This window comes from Cupressus sempervirens, chromosome 1 (genome assembly GCF_028749045.1).
Source record: "Cupressus sempervirens isolate cs-2001-9-10 chromosome 1, ASM2874904v1, whole genome shotgun sequence".
In the NCBI taxonomy this organism is placed as follows: Eukaryota; Viridiplantae; Streptophyta; class Pinopsida; order Cupressales; family Cupressaceae; genus Cupressus; species Cupressus sempervirens.
The window spans coordinates 208,580,435-208,602,670 of NC_143118.1; positions in this window are offsets into that span (position 1 = coordinate 208,580,435).

The following is a 22,236-nucleotide window of genomic DNA, read 5'->3' on the forward strand; positions in this document are numbered from 1 at the left end:
TGATGTTGTAGACACCATGTGCTGAAATAAAGTTCTTACTACTATGTTGTAGACACCATGTGCATAAATAAGGTGCAAACTCCTATATTTTTTACATGACATCTCACAAGAGTACACATACTCCTAGGCGACTAATAAATAAATATTAAAATAATGCATTAACTTAAGTAAACTTATGTAAGTGTATATAGTAAATAATTATTTACACCAACAACAATCCTTCTTAAATAGGTATTATGTTAAGGTTCTACATCTTGATAAATAGTTTAAACTTCATCATCTTTTTTCATTTCTATCGTATTTTCTAATTGGTTGAATAACACACCTTGGGATCATTACCTTCTAAAATGACATGTGATCATCTTCTTAGCTAGCTCTACAAATATTAAATATCATAGAAAAGTCAGCCAAAATGGTTTACATATGTGTTTGTGTCATTACACACTTATATGTCAAAATTAAACTACATGACACTTGAATGCTCTGACAGTTGGTCATGCTTCATGTTGTGGCTCATCTTTTATATTCCTACATGCTCGACACTTAATAAATTGTAAACACAGTTGTTCTCAACTATAATGCTAGGTGTGTACATCTTCATGATCACTACTAAATGCTCAATAATCACTCTCTTTCTTGGTATAATCATTGTATGCTTGATCTTTACTAGATAACTTAGTCACATTAATGACCTTGTAATCTTGCCTGGTTAATGACTAAGTGTTTAGACAGTAATGGACAACATAGCCTTGGAGATCAACAAAAGGGACATAATAGCAAATGTGCATTTAATGTAATAATTATTTCTTCTATTAATTAAATATTCTTAAACTATTAATTAATCTTTTTATTTCCTCTAAATTTGAGTATTTGCATCATTTAATCATTCTCTGATATTAAATAACTAATTTTATCAGAGTCTAGTCAAGAGCCTAGAAGACAACGGTAATTTGTGAGCCTCTCACATGAGAGGTCTTAGATTCAAATTTTCTTAACACATAAAAATAATTAATTACAAAAAAAATTTAATCTAGGCTTCGGGTATTTACTGATAAAAACAAAACTAATTTTATTAAAGTCTACAATATAGTGGTAAATTGTCATCTTCTTATCTAAGAAGTCTTGTGTTTGAGTCTACAAGAACTTAACAATTAATAATAATTAACCTTGGTTTCATGCTATTACCTATATAAAAAAAAATAATTAAATAATTAAATTAATTTAATTAATTAACCTTTAATTAAATGATCATTATGAATTAATTAAAGTAAATTTCCATTTTCCCATAATTTCAATTATTATCATAAATTTTTTATATTAGCTAGTTTATTCTTCTTAATTAAATTAATTTTCAAAATTAATTAAATTAAATTAAATCTCAATTTCAATATCTAATTAATTTCATTTAATTCTATCTTCCTAATTTAATTGAGTTATTTTATTTCATTAAATCTTCTAAAAAACTAAAAGATCCATTTTCAAAGGAATTATAAATTTTAAAAATTTTAAAATCTTTGGAAACCTTTTTTTCTCTAAAATTGACAATATCTCATACTTAATCCTTTGCATTTTTTACTTTAAAATTTAAAAAGCTCCAATTATTTCTCTAGTTTGTTTAATCTTGTCTGAAGATCACAATATTTCCAAAATCCATCTCAACCAATTATGAGTGTCTTGAAAATCTATTTAAACAACCATCCTATCTCACAATCTCATCACTAACTTTTGCATCTAGCTCCTATCATTTTAGTATGATTTTTCTATCATTTGAAATCATATCTTTGATTATTTTCTAGAACTCAGAGTCTAAATGTTGCCAAAATCACAACTGAGTTCAAACTTCATACAAAAAATGGAGAAGTAATTGAGGCTTGAAGGGCTTATATATTTGAATGCATTCGTTTGTTTGTATTTTATTTTTTTATGGCCATGCTTTCATTTTTTTTGTTTGTAGGGTTAAATAATTATGTTATTTTAGTATTATGACCGAATCAATGCTACTTATAATTATGTTTGAGTCTCGTAGATTTCCCCTACAATAGTCAAGAATATACTGATGATTTGTTTTGTGAGAATGAAAATTCTAGCTAGAATCTTGTTGGGGTGTCATTCCCCATTTTTTCTCCTTTTGGTTAGGATCTATTTAGAGTTTTTTGTTTGTTTGTTTGGTTATTATTATTATTATTAATGTAGTTGTGGGTTTATTTGTTCTTCATTGTAAAACTAGTTTTCCTTTAATCAATGACATATGATGAACATTATGATTTAGGTTGAACAATTAAATTATGGATTACAGTAGAGGCTAAATAGAAATTTTATTATCTAATGTAAGAAAAATAAATCAAATGGAAAAGAATCACAAATAATTACAAATGACTACAATTGAATTCAATACATTTAAACTACAGTTTTCTAGGATTATGAATTTGATCATGCTAAAGTAGAGAATCTAGTTGGAAGAAAGGAAATAGAGAGAAAATATGTTGTGAAGTCAATAAGAAGAAATCCCCAAAACTTAGGACCATATGAAATTACACAATTGGATTAAAAAGGGAAATATAAAAGTACAAGAAAAAAAGTAGGAAAAAAAGACAAACAAGAAAAGAAAAGGACACACAAACTAGTTAATACCAAGAAAAAAGGCCCCAAGCCAAGAAGAGGTTAATTTTATGATATGAGTTATCATTACCTTATAATGAGTTGTCTATTGGAATAAAATCATTGATGAAAATATTAATAATATCATTTCCCTGTTAGAAATATCTAAATATAAATGAGAAAATAATAGTTTATCTCAACATCATTTGCCATAATAGTACTAAAGGTGGAACACAAAAAATTTACCAAATCATTTATGAAATACTAAAATAAAATGCATGGCAAGGACATCCTTTAAATTCACATTTTGTATCACATGAAAATGTAATGAATCATTATAAGTAATGCTAAATTAAAATGCTTCTTTTAGTCAATGACATTTGTAAAAGTAACAAATTAGCAATTTAATCAATTTGGAAGTGGAAACATATAAATTTTAACCATAATTGTGAATTATTTAAGAGTAATTTCATATAATTTCTATTGATCTATAAGAATATATTATATCAAAATCTAGAAAATATGATGCATATTTTTTATTAAAGGAGACACGATAAGGGTTGTAAACCTGAGTAACAACAAATAACCAACATAACTTTTATGCTATGGGTTGTTCCATCGATGTAGTAGAAAAGACCATCTCTAACACAAACCTCTAGAGACCCACCAAAGAGAAAGACCTAATAAAAAATAAACTAAAGTACTCTAAGAATCATAGTATAAATTATCATCCAAAACATTGTTGATAAACCAAAAATATAATTGCGTCTTAGTGTACTAGTCATTTAGAATATCTAGATTTAACATAACAATTGTAAAAGCATGTCCCAAAATTACAAGAAGGATCACAATAATTATAAAAAGAAAGAAAATTGAACTACTCATCGTTAAAGCATAATATAAAAAAATTTAAAAGGCCCAAAAACATGTGGGTTAACTGATGTTCAACAAGCATTATGAAGCAAGCTGATGGAATGACATTTCTCTATTAGTTAGAATAGTGACATGAAGATGTTATTTATGCTAGAGAAAAGAGATGAGATGCATGTGAATGCTTGATGTCTTTGGCATTGTTGTCAAAGAGTGAGATGAGTTAGAGTTACCATTCATATATTGAGATGTGCAGTTACTATTCAGAGGAAAAATCTATATGATGTGATTATTGTCAAGGAGATAAATGTTGCTAGAGGTATTGTAGTTATCAGTAAAAGGGAGATATGATAGAGAGAGAGAGCATGCACTAAAATGATAGAGGGAGTATCATATAGTTGATACTACTATAGTTTATTTTATAGGGAGAATCAAGAGATTACATTCAACGAGAATCAAAATGAAACTAAGAAAGAGAGAACAAACATAGAGGGAGCTGGAAGTACAAGTTTAGAAGCTAACAAAATGAATATTTTGGATTGCATTGTAACTAGAGGTATTTCCATCAATGCCAAAGAGGGATATTATTGGAAACTTTAATTGAAACAATTCTTATCTTGTCACTGACATCAAAACTATTGGTAAGACATTATCTAACCTACTGGAGAGACATTTACTAACAATGTAGAGTGCCATATCTATTGATGGATAAAGAGGATTTAAAAAGAAGAGATAACAAGGTGATCTAGTGATTTTGTGTAGAAGAAAGAAGTTAAGTATTCTAGAATTATTATAGGCATTTTATAAGTTTGACATTGACAAAATAATATGTTGTTTAATCATTACATGGAGTGAACAAAATAAATGAAATTGATGCATCAATAAAATTAAAAGAGATATGTTAAACTGTAAGCATGTCCAAGTATCAGCATTGGTCAGTCAATGATGGAGATCGAACAAAAGATTGAGGATCTTAAGAAGAAGTTGAATAAACAGTATAACTCGAGTGATAGTTATTGCCAAAAAAGTTGATGAAGGAAGGTTAGTAATGACCAAACATTGTAATAGCTGAGTCAACTAGTGAACACCAAGTGAAATATTAGATTGTATGCCAAGATTCATAGTGATGACCAAGTAAAAGAACTTAGTGATTGCCAAGAGAAAATACAAGTTTTAATTTGTAAAAGAATCAAGTTTGAGGCCAACATAGTTATCTTTTTGGATGATTCAAACTGCATGCATAATAAGAAATGATGAGATGGAGTATTTAATGCACTAAAATATTTTTTATCTGATCAAATAAAAGTATTTGATCAAAAGTTTCTAGAAGTATCAATAAAGGATAAGGAGAATATAATGATAGAAGGATTCCATAAATCTGACCTAACACTAAGATGTATGGTTATAGGGTAAAAGCACAAACCTGTGTCACCCTTTTGTAAAGGAATGAGCTAACAAAAGTATAATTGTTCACTTTCAATGACATAAAATGAGTATTATTATTTTGAATTTGAAACTTAAACAAACTAATGAATTATGTAGAAATGGATGAAGTTAAGGATTATAATTCTTAATAATTATTTGGAATAAGAATTGATATAGTTTCCTAATTTTTACAAATAATTTTTTAACTGCTGAAAAATGCTAAAAATTAGGGTTCTAGTTCCCACCATAAAAATATATGGAAATAATATTATATCCCTTTGATCTTAGACTATGTTAGAGATAACATATATAGCTAAAACATTCAAAAATTAAAATTGGCTTTAGACCTGTATTTTCTCTTTTATAATGATTCAAATTTCAACTCACCTGAAATTGATCATTTTCATCTCCCACTATATTTTTCAAAACATATTTATTCTAGCTAGGAGAAAAAATATGCATTCTAAATGAGGACTCTCTCCTCTAGAACATCATATAATTTTTAATTTTATTCCATATGATTTAATATTTTTTCTTTTCAAAAATCAACATCTTTTTGAGTGTTAAAATGTGTGCTTGTAGATTTTTTCATTCCAATATACTTTATCTAATTAAAACACTATAAACTCTATATGAGAATATTCTTGACTCTCATCTCTATAAAATGGTGTTTATATGTTATTAAAAAAATATTATAGAAAATAGTAAGACTTATTGAAATGTCACTTTTTTGAAATAATTGTATTTCTTTATTGATTGGACACAAACTAGTATAAAAAATGCATTTAATAGACATTTCCAATTGGGAAAGTGTGAGAACATAAATAACTTAGCTAGAATGAATTTATCTATATCATATGTTTGAACAAAATTGACTTTTAAATAGAAATACTCAAATTCAATCATTCTGATAAGTCAACCTAAAAGGTGATATAACTTTGTATATTTACCCTATATTTAAGAGAAAAAATATCAAACTTACCTAATTAAGGAGGAATAAGAGAAGATTTTTGAGGTTAGTTCATTTTTTACTAGAGATCTTAAGGAGAAGTGAGGTGCTAGGAAGAAGAGGAGAAGTGTGAAGAGATTAGTGTGTTATGAATGCTTGAAGGGATGTCGAGAAGATTAGTGATCAAGATAACAATGAAGGGTAGTAAATGAACCACCAGATGAGTGAAAGGAGATATGATTTGGGTGGAAGAAAGAAGTTGGGTCTTAATTCCATGCAAGTCTATAGATTAAGATCATTCTCTTTTAGAAATGGGTACTCAGTTTTAGAAAATGGGCACCCATATTAGGCACGGGTGCCCAATTCTAAATTTTAAAAATGGGTATCTATTTTTGAAAAAATAAAACAAATGATTCTTTTAGAAATGGGTACCCATTTTTTATGTATAAATAATGGGTATCTATTTCTTAAAAAAACATTTAAAAAAATTTTTGGGACATTTTAAATACTACTTTTAATTTTTCAAAATGGGTACCCATTTTTTAATTTCATATAATGGGTGCCCATTTCTTACAACATGGTGAGGGATTTTTTTTCTTACCTCAGATTTTGGTTCAGGATAGGCTTGTTGAGGCCAAGCCTATCCCTTGACCTACTAAGATTTGGCTAAGGCATTGAACTCACAAATTAATACATTGACATAATTTTTAGAGGGTCTTCTTGATCAATTTTTTTATGAAACAAAAACTAGAGCTCTCAATTTCTTGATTTCAAAAATATAAATTCTATAGTATTATGATTTTATTTACTATTTTTGCATTTCTTTTAATCAAAGGTGGTACCTAAATATAAAATAGTGAGGTTCACAAAAACTTTAATAACTTTTTAATGTTATGACTTTCCTTAAATTAATTTATATATCATCAATCTACATACAATTCTTTTGAAGTTAAATTTTTTTTGAAAAAGGTGAATTTTTTATCAAATTATGTTTTCTGTACCCCAGAGGTTCTAAACTTTACCTTTATAGCAAATTAATAATTAATAATAAAAAATTTATGCAATGAAAAAATAAGGAAAAATACCATCTTCTATATTTGGTGCATTTGGTAACTTTGTCTAAAAGCATTTACTTGAAACTTCATTTATTTGTGTCAAATTATGGTGTTTGTACATGAGTGTGGTATGGTCCTAAAACAAGCATTTTGAAAAAGTGATTTTTAAAGATCTATATCATAAAAAAATCTATCATATAAGTACATAAATAAATTACATATTCAACAAATAGATGTCAAAAACTACAATTTTTATTTCTGAAGTTTTTTATATTTAGTCTCTAAAAGCATCAAATTTTAACATCAATTGACAAGAAATTTCAAAAATAGAAAAAAATACTTCCACTTTTTACCCAAGAGTGAGACCCAACTTCATGCACTTACCCATTTTGCAAATTTTATATATATATATATAACTTGTTACATTCTAATCATTGTGATGGTAAAAATCCTTTAATCAAGCTTGACCTAATAGTCATTTTGTAAATCATTAAATCAAGGTGAAATCCTATTGGAACGATCCAATGTCCTCTAACAAGGCCACTCCTAATAGGTTGTCTAACTCCTTTAATAGGGTCACATTTAACAATGTGTTGTATAACCTTTAACAGGGTTGGGTCTTAAAACTAAGCTCACTTCAGAAGAGTGGAAAATTGGTAGCATGTTACTTTATCAATTTTTTCCATGTTGGATTTCCACTTTAAATCCTAGTGTCAAAGTGTTCTTTACATGTATAGATTTTATTGCTACACATGCTATAGTTTTACAGTAGTTTATTCACTGGTAGTTGGCACATATAGGAAATAAAGAGTTATGAAATTGTATGAAAAGTTATTTAAAAAAAAAACAAAGTAGACAAAGCTACTATATATATATATATATGTTTGTGTGTGTGTGTGTGTGCATATCTATATATATTTATATGTATATGTATATATAAATGTATGTATATATATATATGTATGTATATGTATATATATATATGTATATATATATATGTATATATATATTTATATATACATACATACATACATACATATACATATATATATATATATATATATATATATATATACACACACACACACACACACACACACACACACATATATATATATATATACCTAGTTCAAAGCCTCCACAAGGAAAGAACTAGGAAGAAAATCTTGCTTCTCAGTCCCATTACAAAAAAGATATAAACAAATCCAATATTTAGTATCAAGTTAAAGGATAGAGTGCACTTCCCCAAGCTTCATACTAACTGGAAAAATAATATAAGAAATTGACGACATCAAATCATAGCTTGCTCCTTAAATATGATGGCTGGTGGCATGGGGTGTAGATAAAGTACCTTATCCATGTCATGGTCTACAATAAAAATGTCATCACAACATAGGTTTAAAAGATGATCAGCAATTGAATTACCTTCTTGGTATATATGAGAAATTGTGCTTGAATCAAAAGAGTCAATAAGTCTCCAAATTTTCTATAAATATAGGTCAAGTTTTTGTTAACAATTTTTCTATTAATACATGCATGAATAGAAATCATGGAATCCCCTTCAAAATGGATATGAGTGCATCCCAAAGAACTAGGAATCACTAACCCCTATAATAAAGAAAAAGCTTCAACCACATTATTCATACCATGTGGGATGGGAGATGAATATAAGGCAACAAGAACTCCAAGATGATTTCTCAAGCAAACCTCGATGCTTGAGTTACCTAGGTTCCAACATGAGGCTCCATCAAAATTAACCTTAATGACTCCATTTTCTAGTGAGGACCATTTAACCTCTATCCTATCAATTCCTCTTGATTCCCTATTAAAAGTAAGGAAAGTTGGGAGAGAAATATATTTCCACTACTTGATTGTAGCATCATCCCAATTAGAGAATAGGATGTATGAGGAATTATTCTTAATATTGGCTGAAACAAGTTCTAAAATAGACTTTTCAATAGTAATCTTCAAAACATCCATTGTGGAAGGGGATTGCCTAAAGATACACTTGTTTCTCTCTCACCATAATGACCAAATGATTAGAGATGGAGACAATATCCAGATAGATGGAAGGAGACACTTAGTATACAATGTAGGCCAAGATTCAAATAAATCCCAAAAGTTATTAGGGAGTGGCATAAAAAAATTCAACTTATTAAGAACAAATTTCTAGCATTCCTACGCAAACTCACATTGTAGAAAAATATGATCTGCATCTTTAAGATCTTGTTGGTAGAGGTGACATCTAGACCTCTAAGAAATGTTGAATTTTTCCAGCCTATCACTAGTGAGTGGTCTCTTTAGGAGGGCTAGCAAAGAAAACATCTGGCTTTAGGTAATGTGCAATCATTCTAGCAAAATGAAAATGCCCTAATTTTGATTCTAGAATCCAATACTCTACTGACAGCCATGTGCCTAGCTTTAACTAAATAATTACCATCAAATGCAAGGGCCCAAAAAATTGAATCCTTACTATCTTGATAAAATTCTTGCCTATATTTTAAAATATTCTTGAAAAGTTTGACATAAAAATTAGAAGCAGAAAGAATACTAGGCACCTTCCAAGTTACCTAATGTGACATTGGATCCACATGATCTATATAGTTGTTAGGATTAACCTTGGACATAAATAATATCTACATGCAAATATAACCAATATCAGAAAATAATAGATCTCACATAAGAGAACACAAGACACCAAGATTTAAAGTGGTTCACCAAATCCCCAGGCTACATCCACCAACAACAAGTCCAATATTATTATGATCCAGTGATTACAACTTGATTACAATCCATAATCCCTTACAACTCAATACCACTGCAAGCAATGATTTTCACATCACACCTTATGAAAATCCCTAACTCTAAGTCTTTTTATACAAGCTTTTTTGTTGCTTAAAAAATTAGGGATAGAATAATAGAAAAATAGTTCCTTTTACAATATAAGGTCATTTTTGGCTTCCCGTTGGGTGTTGCCCCTTGACCCCACCTTGTATTGTGGGGGGAGCACACCTAGGTTGCTGCCCTAGGACCTTGTATGAGCATTTCCCCTTGAACCCTTCTTAGGGCCACTACCCCCAAATCCCCATAAAAATAATCTAGAGGAAAACCATGCTGAATAAACCTCATGTGCTACCTAACCCATTGACCCCACATTTAATATTGGAAATTTAATTTCTTTTCCCAAATATTAAATAATTTCATGAAATATTATTACAATGTTATAATACAACTCATCAAGTATATCCCATGGGAATCTTTACATGTTGTACATCCATCTAGGTGCAACATTACATAATAAAATAAAATAATACAATATAACAATATTATGCAATGTGTGCAACACGTATTACCTCAGCAATAGTGACACACCTTATCTTCCCAAGAGGATTTTAAAATATGGATAGAATTAAAAAAATTAGGAATACTTACTAGAGGGGGGAAACCATTCCATGAATCTACCCAAAAGGATGCCTTGCAACCATTATTAATTTCCCAAGATATGTAATCACCAATAATTTTTCTAGAGGTGGACATAAAACTCCATTTCTTAGAGCCTTTGGGTAGAGAAGTAGTAGAGATGATACGAGTGGAATCCATAGAGTCTAGGTATTTTGATTGAATAATCCTACACCATATGCTATTTTATTTCTTCCTCATCTACCAAACCAACTTTCCACCATATGCTTTGTTTCGAAGAGAAAGATCATAAAGACACACCCCACCACAATGTTTATCTAAAGCCATCTCCTAGAGAGAAATTAAAGGAATTTTCCACTACCCTGACATATTGTTTTCCCATAGGAAATTGGTAATGATCAGCTTAATTTATTTAATCACTATTATTGGACCATAAGGAACACAAATGAAATAATTTGGTACAACTGAAAGAGTAGATCTAACTAAGATAATTCTACCTGACAAAGATAACCACTTGACTTTCTAGGCAGAAATTCTATTTTTTATCCTATCCATAATGGTCTTCTAGTACATAGTTTTGTTTGTACCTACAAAAAAGGGAACTCCCAAGTAGACTAAAGGAAGAAGATCTTGCTAAAACCCCAAAATCTGAACTATCTTAGAAGAAATAATTGCATTTTTAAAGTAGATGTACGGTTTCAACTTAGGGGCATTAATGCCTTTTCCTAATACTAAAGTGTACAAATCCAAGAACTTTTTCATAATTCTAGCTTGTTGCATTATTTCATGGCCAAATAGGAGAGTATCATTAGCAAAGAGCGATTGAGTGACTAAAATTATAGATCTTGGAATTTTTATCCCCCTGCACTAATTTTGAGCATGTTTGGAAGAGATCAATATATTGAATGCTTTGGCCATAATAATAAAAAGTGATGTTGAGATCAGATCTCCTCACCTCATCCCTTGGGAGGAGGAGGAGAAGAAACTTGAAGGAACTGCATTTATAATTACTAAGAATGAAGCCCCTAATAAAAATGCCTTGATCCATTTTCACCATTTAGAAGAAATGACAAATTCTAGAAACACTTTAATGAGGAAGTTAATGTTAACTTTATCATAAGCCTTCATCATGTCTAATTTGACTACAAAGGATGGTATTTGATGAGTCTTTAACAAATGAAGAACCTCAAGAGTGACTAAGGCACCTTCCATTGTCTCCTTCCCTGGCACAGATCTTCCTTGCTCCAAAGAAATGATTTTGCACAAAAGCTTTTGGACCCTAAGATAGATTGCTTTGGTGAAAAATTTGTAAACCATGTTGCAGAAAGAAATTGGTCTAAAATCTATAAATGTGTTAGGGGTTTAAGACTTTAGAATCAAAGAAATATTGGTGGTGTTAAAATTCTTGATAATAAAACAATGCTTCCTAGATTATTCCATTGCTGAAAGTAACTCAAAACCAATTAAATCCCAACATTTTTTATAGAAAGTATCAGTGTATCCATTTGGTCCTAGGGCCTTGTCCATAGGCATATTGAAAAATACATCCATAATTTCTACTAATGTGAATGGTTTCAGTAATTCTGCATTATCTTGAGGGGTGACCAATTGACGAATGATAGATAGTAAATCTTCTTCCAATTGAGGAGATGGTTAAGGGCCTTGAGGTGGGTTTAAAAGGATTTTAAAACTTTTAACACCCTCTTCTTGAATGTCTCTATCCCCCTTGAAGAGTAAGCCAAACTTAGAATGCTCAATTTGAAATATAGCATTAGCTACCCACCTTTGTTTTACTAACACATGGAAGAACTTAGTGTTTTTATCACCATGTTTAAGAAATATTTCTCTCAATTTTTGCATCCAAAATTCCCCCTCTCTCCCACAAATCTCTTCCCATTCAGCTTGCAGCACCTTTTTTTAACAAAATGATCCAAGTCCAAACCATACTAAATAATATGATGATGAATCTTCTCTAACTGTTTAGCCACCTTGTCCTTTTGTGTGAAGATATTATTCAACACATGCTTGTTCCAGCTCTTGATATTTCTTTTAATGTGCTAAAGTGTTTAATAAAACTAAAACATTTTAGACCCTGTCACAAATCATGTGCTAAACCACTACTTCTTGAGTAATGGCAAGAAGTGTGCATGTCTAAACTACATGATTTGGAATTTGAAATAAGATGTGGACTTGGGGACTAAGAGACCAACAAAAATATTCAGCAAAATTGAATAATGATTAGAACCAGTAAATGGTAACACTTCTAAAGATACATCAAACTGAAACAACTTCCAACTCTGGGAAAACAAAAATCTGTCTAACCTTTTAGCAATTTGTAGGAAACCTTGTCTCCTATTAATCCAAGTGAACATCCCATTATCCAAAACAATACCAATCAAATGATTTTCCTTAATGAAGTTGGTGGAGATATGCCATCCTGCTTTTCATAATGGGAAAAAATGGCACTAAATTCCCTAGCCAAAACAAATTTTGTATGTGTGTGGTCTTACATAAGCTAAGAGAGTATTAACCAAAGTTTTCACTTATCCTGTGTCAAGGTAGGACCATATACATTAATCACCATAAAAGATATTTCAAAATGCTTAAAATTGAGAAGTTGCCAATTAGCTTCTTGTTGAATAAGGAAACTTGAAATTGTAATAGGATTTCAAAGCACTATAATAACTCCTAAATCAGCTAGACCTTGGGAATGAGAAGATTTCCATATTGACCACTTCACAACTTATTTTTGGAAAACTTGTGATAATTTGGTTTCTTGCAAGAGAACAATATCAGGTAACAAAGAGTCCAATTGTTGTTTGACCCTTTGCCTTTTGTCAGAGGCATTAATGCCTCTAACATTCCAACTAAGGAGCCTCATTGGGGCTAAGGAGAACATATTTTTCTCTTCATAACTCTTTGCATTGTTGCAAATTTACCATCAAACATAGACTAAGTACCTAATGCAATTTTCTCCTTAATATTTGAACTCTTAGGCTTGTGAACTCTATTTTTTGAAGTTTTAATCAAAGGTGAATCTTGCAATCTAGTCTAAGAAATAGAAAACTTTGTGGATAATTCAAAATATAAACCTAACCCTATTTGAGAATTTGCCTATTTATAGGACTCCACATCCACCAACTAAACCAAGGAAATCACATTGAAATTGTTATACTCTTCCAGGAAATAAGGGGTTTCTTCAAATGCCTCCACCTTGTGAAAATGATCAATCAAAGAGTTAGGGGCATCGTACTGAATTTTTAATTCTGTATGAGCTATTATCAAAGCATCTTTGCATTTGGTATTTGAAGGCTTGTATCAACCAATCAAAGATGCAATAAGAGGTTTTTCTACTAGGATTAAATTATCTTGAAGCACTGCATCTAAAAAAATATTCAGGCACATTTTTTGAATCTCATCTATAATGGGAACTGGAAGAGGTGAAGTAGCCAATTTGAGAACAAATGAATCTAAAATAACTCTTTGTAACTTGTAGTTCTCCATGGATTTGTTGGTTAAGATATCTATATTTTATGCAAGATAGCTATGATTTTGATGAACACCATTATGAAGACCAAGAAATGTTTTCTCTTCAGCTATCTCATCAAAATACTTAGGAGCCATTGTTATAGCTAAGTGACTTTCCACAAAATTAAGTTTTGCTTCCATAGGTTTCGTGTGTTTAGCTCTCTTTTATATCTCACATAACATGTCCTCCCAATTACTATTCTTAGACAACTCAAGTCACTGTTTAAGTTGTTTGAAGTTAGTAAAAATTGAATTGACACATTTGGACCTATGTGTAATTGATTCACACCCCTCTAGTTATTCTAAATCATTCTAACAATTGGTATTAGAGCATTGGTGCTTGTAAGGAAATATTTAAGGAACTCAAGTAAAAGATCAAGATGAACAAAAGAGAGATACCCAACCTTAACAAGCACAACATCCTAGCATGGAAAAACTTGACCTAAGATTACACATATCTTATATTGCAGATTCTACATCATAATACTTGGACAATGAATACATTGACATACCTAGACCTATGATAGTTGAACAAATAATAGAAAAGTAGGAGCACAATGAAATGATGATTGAACTTGCAAAAGACCTAAGTTATGATAGATTTGATGATGTGAACGAATGCACTATGAAAAAGAAAATGTGGCACAAATTAGCACAAGTCCATAGAGGATACAAAAATAGATTGAGAGCTAAGGAATAAGTTTTATGAGGAAAGTTTCATGAAATGAGAATGAAAGAAGGTGAAACCATTGGAAAACACTATGGCCAAATGAAAGAGGTGTTGAATGATATTAGATGAGATAGAGGAATCATATCTGATGAGACTATGATAAGTAAGCTATTGAGAACTTTACTTCCTATCTATGCAATTAGAGTATCTACAATTCCAGAACTCAAATGTGTAGTAGGTAATGATCTAACCTTTAATACTCTAGTTGGTAGACTCACTACATCTAGACTATCAATTTGGATAATTATTCCTCTTCTAGTGTTGAATCATTTTTTAAGGCTAGATTAGCCCTTTATGGATCTAAGGTGTTAGTAAATAGATTTTTCTTCTTGAAAAAATCATCACTCACTACCCTTGAATGCCAAAATTAGATGACACATAGAACTAATAGTTGAGTCCCTTGCAATGATTATTTGCAAGTTCTCTTTGAGATTTGATATGAAGGCTCAACTCCCTTCTTTATATTTGCAATGAATAAAATAAATCATCATGTCTTTAACCTTATGACATGAAGACTTTAGCATTCATCCAAATATGAAATGAATCTAATTATATGATTTTTCGAAAAAGGAAAGAAACAAATAATTGAAATCCTTCATGTAATCTTCCTACAATAGAAAGGTAAAGGAGATCTTGATGTTTATTTATAAATGTGAAAGAACCAAGCATACAAACTTATGATATGAATATAGCTCTCAAGATATGAGACACAACTATATTTGAGAATGATTGAATTCATCCATAGATATACTATGATAAAAAAATCACACACTAGAACCTATCAATTCAAATATACAAAAGCCTCTTTATTCTTAGGTATTTGATAAAAGGACAAATATTTAATTTTATTTCTACCCCTTCTCCATTAGTTTGAAAATCATATTGAGAGTTCCCTTCCCCACCTATTAGAATTAACACAAAAATATTCTACTTCCCCCAAAGCCATATGATTGTTTGGAAAAGAAGAACCCTTGACCTTTCTTTCTTTGACATATTTATCTTTCCTCTACCCAACAACTTCTTTTAGTTCCAATCGTTGTTTTCTTTTTGCCTTTATCTTCTTTGTAAGGTTTACTTTCTTTTTTCCTCTTTTGAAGTTCGATATAATTATAAATATTTATTTTAAACTTTATAAGATTATATCTTAACATAGCTGAATTATATTTGAATAAATGGCATTTAAATATGTTAATAAACACAAAAGTATTTCTTTTGTTGGGCCAACAAAAAAATACTGCTACCATTAAAAATGGGTGGCATTTCTATTGGAAACTATAATTGGAAAATTATTTATGTTTTCATTGATGTCAAACCTTATTGCTAATAGAATTTTCTATATGATTTGAGTGCCATAATAAAATGATTGATGAAGAGGAATTGAAATGATGGACATAGAAAAAGCACCTAGAGGAAAAGTTGAGTTATGAGAGTAAACTACAATGGGCACTTGATAATACAAGAGATTTGAGCTTGGATTTTGCTGAAGTTATAGTTTTCATGATTGGGGATCTATTCGAGACACATTGGGGAACCTTTCCTCATGAGTGCATAGAGATTGGAGTTATTGTGTTGAAGTTAGAGTTATTTTACCACATGGTTGGAGTTGTATTTTCTAGTTTTGGGTTTCTATTATGGGCTATGAAACCAATTTTACCTAATTATTAGGAGACTAAAAAATTATAAGACTGAAGAGGGCCTAGATTAATATCTATGGTCCAAGGTAAAAATCCTAGTTCATTATGAGTTGGGAGATATGGAAATTCTCCTAGGAGATCAATTTTCTATTAGTTTTCATGACGGATTTCTATGTGTGACTTTAAAAATGGATGCAAAATTATCCTTAATGGATTATCCTTTTCAAACTTAAGGGGTTATATAGGATCAAAATTATTACCTTCAGTTAAGATAAAAATTCTTGATTTAGTACTAGTGAAGAGATATTGTCGTTTTCCTTGGGCATCAATTTTTGGGCAATTTTTGTGGAAACATGTGGAGTTTTCATCTTCCACAATTTTGTATGAGGAAATGGGATCTTGTTAAGATAGGGACATTTTATTGGGTCATGTGTGGACCTAAATATAACATTTCATTTAGTTTTCTTGATTTTTGTTATTTTTTTGTGTACTCTTCCAAGGTGGACCTATATTATAATTAAATGCTTGACTAGCCAACTTGTGGGTTAGTTGGCTACCCATAGTTTAGAAACAAGGAGGTTGCTTGGTGGCTTGCAAGCAAAAGTTGAGATCTTGGAGGTTTCTACTAGATTTTTTTGTGTTATAGATATGGGCTAGCTAGGATTTGAGTTAGATCATTAGGGATCTTGGAGAATTATTATTGTAATTTCTTTTGTATTTGTCCATAATTGGGAAGGCCTTACGACTCGACACATTGCATGTAATCATCTATTTTATGAATAAAGAGTTGTGAATTGGTATCAAATCTCTATGTTTTCTTTAATATTTCACTATGTGGTTATTTTCATAGGGCAAGGACATCTCCTTTGGGGATTATCTTTCCTTGGACTACATCAGGTGGTATCAGAGTGAAGGTTTCATCTAGATAGTTGATCTTATTAGGGCATAGTTGTTCATGAGTGTGTACATAGATTACCAAAGTTGAGGAAATTTGCACAAGGGCCTTGGGTTCATCTAAGAAGATCTTGATCTGGTGGTGATTGTGTTGATGATCAATTTATTTGGAGTCCTAGTTTGTAATTCTTGGTGTGGGTTGATAGATTTTGATCTAACCTACACTTGTAGAGGATGTGCAGATGGATCAATGGATGTGAATATGGAAGGTTGATCTTATTGAGGCATGATCATAGAGAGTTTTTGGATTGTAGATTTGTGTTTTTAGACTTGTAACTTTGTTCTTGATTATTCCTACAAGGTGGAAGGTTGTGATATGACATGCAAACAATTCAAGATTTTCACAAGGAGTAGGGGAAAGATTTTTTGTAGAGGGTTTGCAAAAATTTTGGAAGATTTATTTGAGAGGATTGGACCCTAAGATAATTGAAAAACTCTATGATGTGGTGGAGAGAAGGACTAATGAGAGACTAGCTCAGGTGGATGCTATTGTGGATGCTACTTTTTCTAAAAGAGTTGAGAAAAACAAGAAGGAAGTTGTATTCTACTAGAGTTGGAGTCTACCAATCTAGAAGAGAGTTATTTGGCAAGTTAAAAGACTTATTCAAGAGAGAATATGGCATAGAAAATTTGAGAAGGAAGAAGTTAGTTTTGTTGATCATTTTGTGGAGTTTGATGTGAAACTTGCAGAGCAACTTGTGGTTGTTACTAAGGATATTCCTAATATTTTTTATGTTGGGATAGAGATTTTTTTTCACAATCAGTTGGTAGAATCTTACATGGAAATTATAGAGCACTTGGCTATGGATAATCAAGTTATTGTTGGTGATGAGATGCATGTTGTAGAGCATCTTGTTTTGAGAAATGAGATTACTAAGATTGTTAATTACAAGGATTTGCATATGGTTGTTGATATGGATTTGAATTCATATGTTCTTTATGAGATGATTTAGTGTATAGATGTACCTGTTTATGTGGAGTTTGATGTTTCTAGTGTAGATTCACTAGTTGCTAACTTGGTTTTGGAGTTACATGATGTTTCTATAACATGGAGTACATGTTTGAGGATATTGTTGTTGCTGGTTGTGATCAGTTGCAAAGATTCTAGGTGAAGCATTATATTTAGTTTGTTCATAGGAGTGAGCATGTTGATTGGGTTATTGAGATTCATTTTATTTTTATGTTATAGTAGATGAAGCATAGATGCTTTATTTTCATATTTTTTCTATTGACTTTGATGGAGTGTAAGCTTTTGGTAAAGATGAAGTTGGTTACAGATCATTCTTCGGACATCAAAGTATGGGACACACTTCTCTATTTACTTGGGGAGTCTAATGTAGGATCATTGAGCTTGGGTTTTTTTATAGTTATAGTTTTCATGATTGGGGATGTGTTGTAGAAACATTTGGGAACCTCTCCTCATGAGGACATAGAGATAGGATCTATCATGTTGAAGTTAGAGTCATTTTACCTCATTGCTAGAGCTGCATTTTTTGGTTTCTGCTTGTTGTTGTGAGCCATGTAACTAATTTTGCACAAATATAAAGATTCTGAAAGCTTCATATATTTATTAAAGCCTAGATTAATATCTATTTTCTAAGGCACAAGTCATAATTCATTAGGAGTAGGGAGATGTGGAAATTATCTTGCGAGATAAATTTTCTATTAGTTTTCTTGATGGGTTTCTCTATATGACTTTTGGGATGGATCTCCACTTATCTTTAATGGATAAGCCTTTGAAAACTTAACGGGTTGTATCGGACCTAAATTAATACCTTTAATTAAGAGTGCAATTCTTGATTCAATTGGAGTGAGGATATATTATTTTTTTCCTCGGGCATCAATTTTTGGGTAGTTTTCACAAAAACATGTGCAGTTTTCATCTTGTACAATTTAGTATGAGGAAATGGGACCTTTTTAAGATAGGGACATGTTATTGGGTCATCTTTGGACCTAAATATAATTTTTTATTTAGTTTTCTTCATATTTTTTATAGTTTTGGTGTACTCATCCAAGGTGGACCTATATTGTAATTAAATCCTTGACTAGCTGACTTGTGGCTTAGTTGGCTATATAAGGAGCTTGAGTTGATGTAGAAATAATAATAAGAAGGAAATTAAGTTCACTATGAGAGCTGGAGAGAAAATATTTGAGTTGGAATGTGAAACAATGAGTTTATGAGAAGAGCTAATGATTGTTGTTTATAAATAAAGAGGTTACTTTGTGGCTTGCGAGCACAAGTTGAGATCTTTGAGGTTTCTACACAATTTTTGTTGTGTTATAGATCTAGGCTAGATAGTATTTAAGTTCGATATTGAGGGATCTTGGAGAATTACTATTGTAATTTCTTTTATATTTTTCCATAACTGGGAAGGTCATACAACCCAACACATTGCATGTAATAATCTATTTTATGACTAAAGAGTTGTGAATTGGTATTAGATCTCTATGTTTTTGTTTATATCCTATTTTGTGGGTATGTTCTAGGGGCTAGGACATCTCCTCTAGGGATTCTCTTTCCTTGTACTACATCACTTGATTAGTTAGGCTTTGACAAGATAGAGTGATTGTTTAAATCATGCTACAAGTGAAGAAGATAGTTACACTAAAGCCCTGAAGAAATGATCAAAGAATTACTAAAAGTATAGGCTTAACTAATCAACAAAGGAGAACATTAAGGGACTTGAGATATATATTGAACAATGCTAGTGTCGATTGAGTGCTAGTATGTGCTAAGAAAAGTAGTGTTGACTGAGCATCTGTATTGACCAAGTGTAAGTATATGTTAGGAACAAAAATTATAGTATCCATTGAGCAATCTAGTGATGACCAAGCATCATAACACAGTGTTTGTTGATATAGACAACATTTAATAGTTTATGAGGAATCATGATTTTTAGTAGACACAGTTGATTTCTTGAAGTATGTAGAGCATGTTGAAGATAAGGAATGATGCATTGGATCATTTAATTCAGGGGAAACTATTTTTGCATGTTTCTTTGCAAGAATTCTAAATGAAGTTTGGAGAAGTTTCTAAAAGAGAAAAATATCAAAATTACCTATTTAGGAAGGGACAATAGCTAACCTATAGCAGTTGGAGCATTTGTTGATGCTATTTAAAGTAAAACATAAGCTAGAGGCTAAGAAGAGTTGTGAAGAGTCAAAGTGTGATTTCTTGAAGGAGTGCCACATAGATCAAAGATTGAGATAGTAGTGAAGGCTGGTTAGTAGACCAACATGTGAGCCAAATTGTGATATTTATATGCAAAGTGACTTGTATTTGTTAGATCAAAACCTACTATTACTTTCTAACCATTGTATTAGTATTGAAATCCTTTAAACAAGGTTGACCTACTAGTTATATATAAATCCTTTGGCCAAGGTGGCATTCTAATGGAATTTTCTAAAGTAGTCTAACAAGGCCACTCCTAATAGGGTGATTGTATCCTTTAACAACATAATATTTAAGAGTGTGGTTTCTAACCTTTAACAGGGTTGGATCCTAACACAACTCACTTTAGAAGAATGAAAGATTGGTCACATGTTACTAGTGGTTTTTTCTAAATTGGATTTTCATGTTAAATCCCAGTGTCAACTTATGTGGATTTTATTTGTGATGATATACTATTAATAATTTATATTCTTAAAGTCTATCATTATTAGGATAGTGAATTTTTATTTGATGGTATTGATAATATTCTATAGTAGCCAAACAAATGAATTCTTAGATTTGAAGTAGTTCAAGTATTTAATTATTTAATTGGTACATTTGGGTGTTAGATAACTAATTCATCCCCCACTCAATTATTCTAAACATTCTAATAATTGGTATTAGAGATTTTGCTCTTGTAGAGAAAATTTTGAAGGTACTTGAAACTAAATATCAAGATCTACAAAAAGGAGGTGCCAAGGTTGAACAATGAGAACTTCCGTACATGGAAGTGTTTGATGAGGCTACATGTGGTAGGAATTGGAAATGGTTCAATACACCTTTTAGATAATTCATTGTAGAGATAATAGTTCTTCCTCTAATAGCTCTATAGTTGAAAGAGAAGCAGGAACACAACATAGCTATGTTGGAAATTGCATCAGCCCTAAGCTACTTGGATTTTGATGATAGAAAAGACTACAGAAATATCAGGGAAATGTGGGATACACTACAAACCATGAATGGAGGAGACACAAATGTCTTGAGGGTAAAATTAGAAATCTTGAAGGTAAGTTTGGTGAAATCTAAATGATGGAAGGTAAGAGTATTGTCTAGCATTGTGGAAGAATCAATGGGGTTTTTAATGTCATAAGAGGAGGAAATAAAAAGATTGATGATGAGACTATGATCAGCAAGGTATTGATAACTCTACTTCTCATTTATGTTATTGGGATTTTTGTAATGCAAGTATTGAAATGTAGTCCTGCTAATAGCATAATTCTAGAAGGTGTGATTGGTAGGCTTACTTCTTTCAAAATGTCAAATTTTGATAATTTCACCCATACCACTATCGAATATGCTTTCAAATAAAAATGATTTATCAGTAAGAAAGTAAAAGAAAAATGTGTGGAAAGTGACAGTGATACTTTAGATGATGAATTTGATGAGATTAAAGTACTAATTGCTAGAAGACTTCCAAAAGGTAGAGGAAACTACAAAGGTAAACTTCCTATAATTTATATTTCATATAATTTTTTTTTCATATTGTTGCAAGATGTCCTAATAGAGAAGATGAGGTGAAGAAAAATGGGAGAGAAAGTGCAAAGGAGGAAGAGATGAATGAGACAATAAGAGAAGCAAGGACTAAAAAGACAAAGGTAATAAATATTGGTACATTTTTTAACAAGAAATTGATAATGAATTTGAAAGTAATGATGAAGAAGTTGTTTATATTTCTATGAAAGAGGATTCTAATGAAGATGAGAAAACTACATTAATCTCATAAGTGGATAGAGGTGATAGGTGGACAATTGATTGTGTTTTTTCACATTAAATAACTGGTGATAAGACTAAATTTGAATCCATGAAAGAATATAAGGGTAGTTGTGTCAAGTTTTGTAATGATGCACCATGTCTTCTGAAAG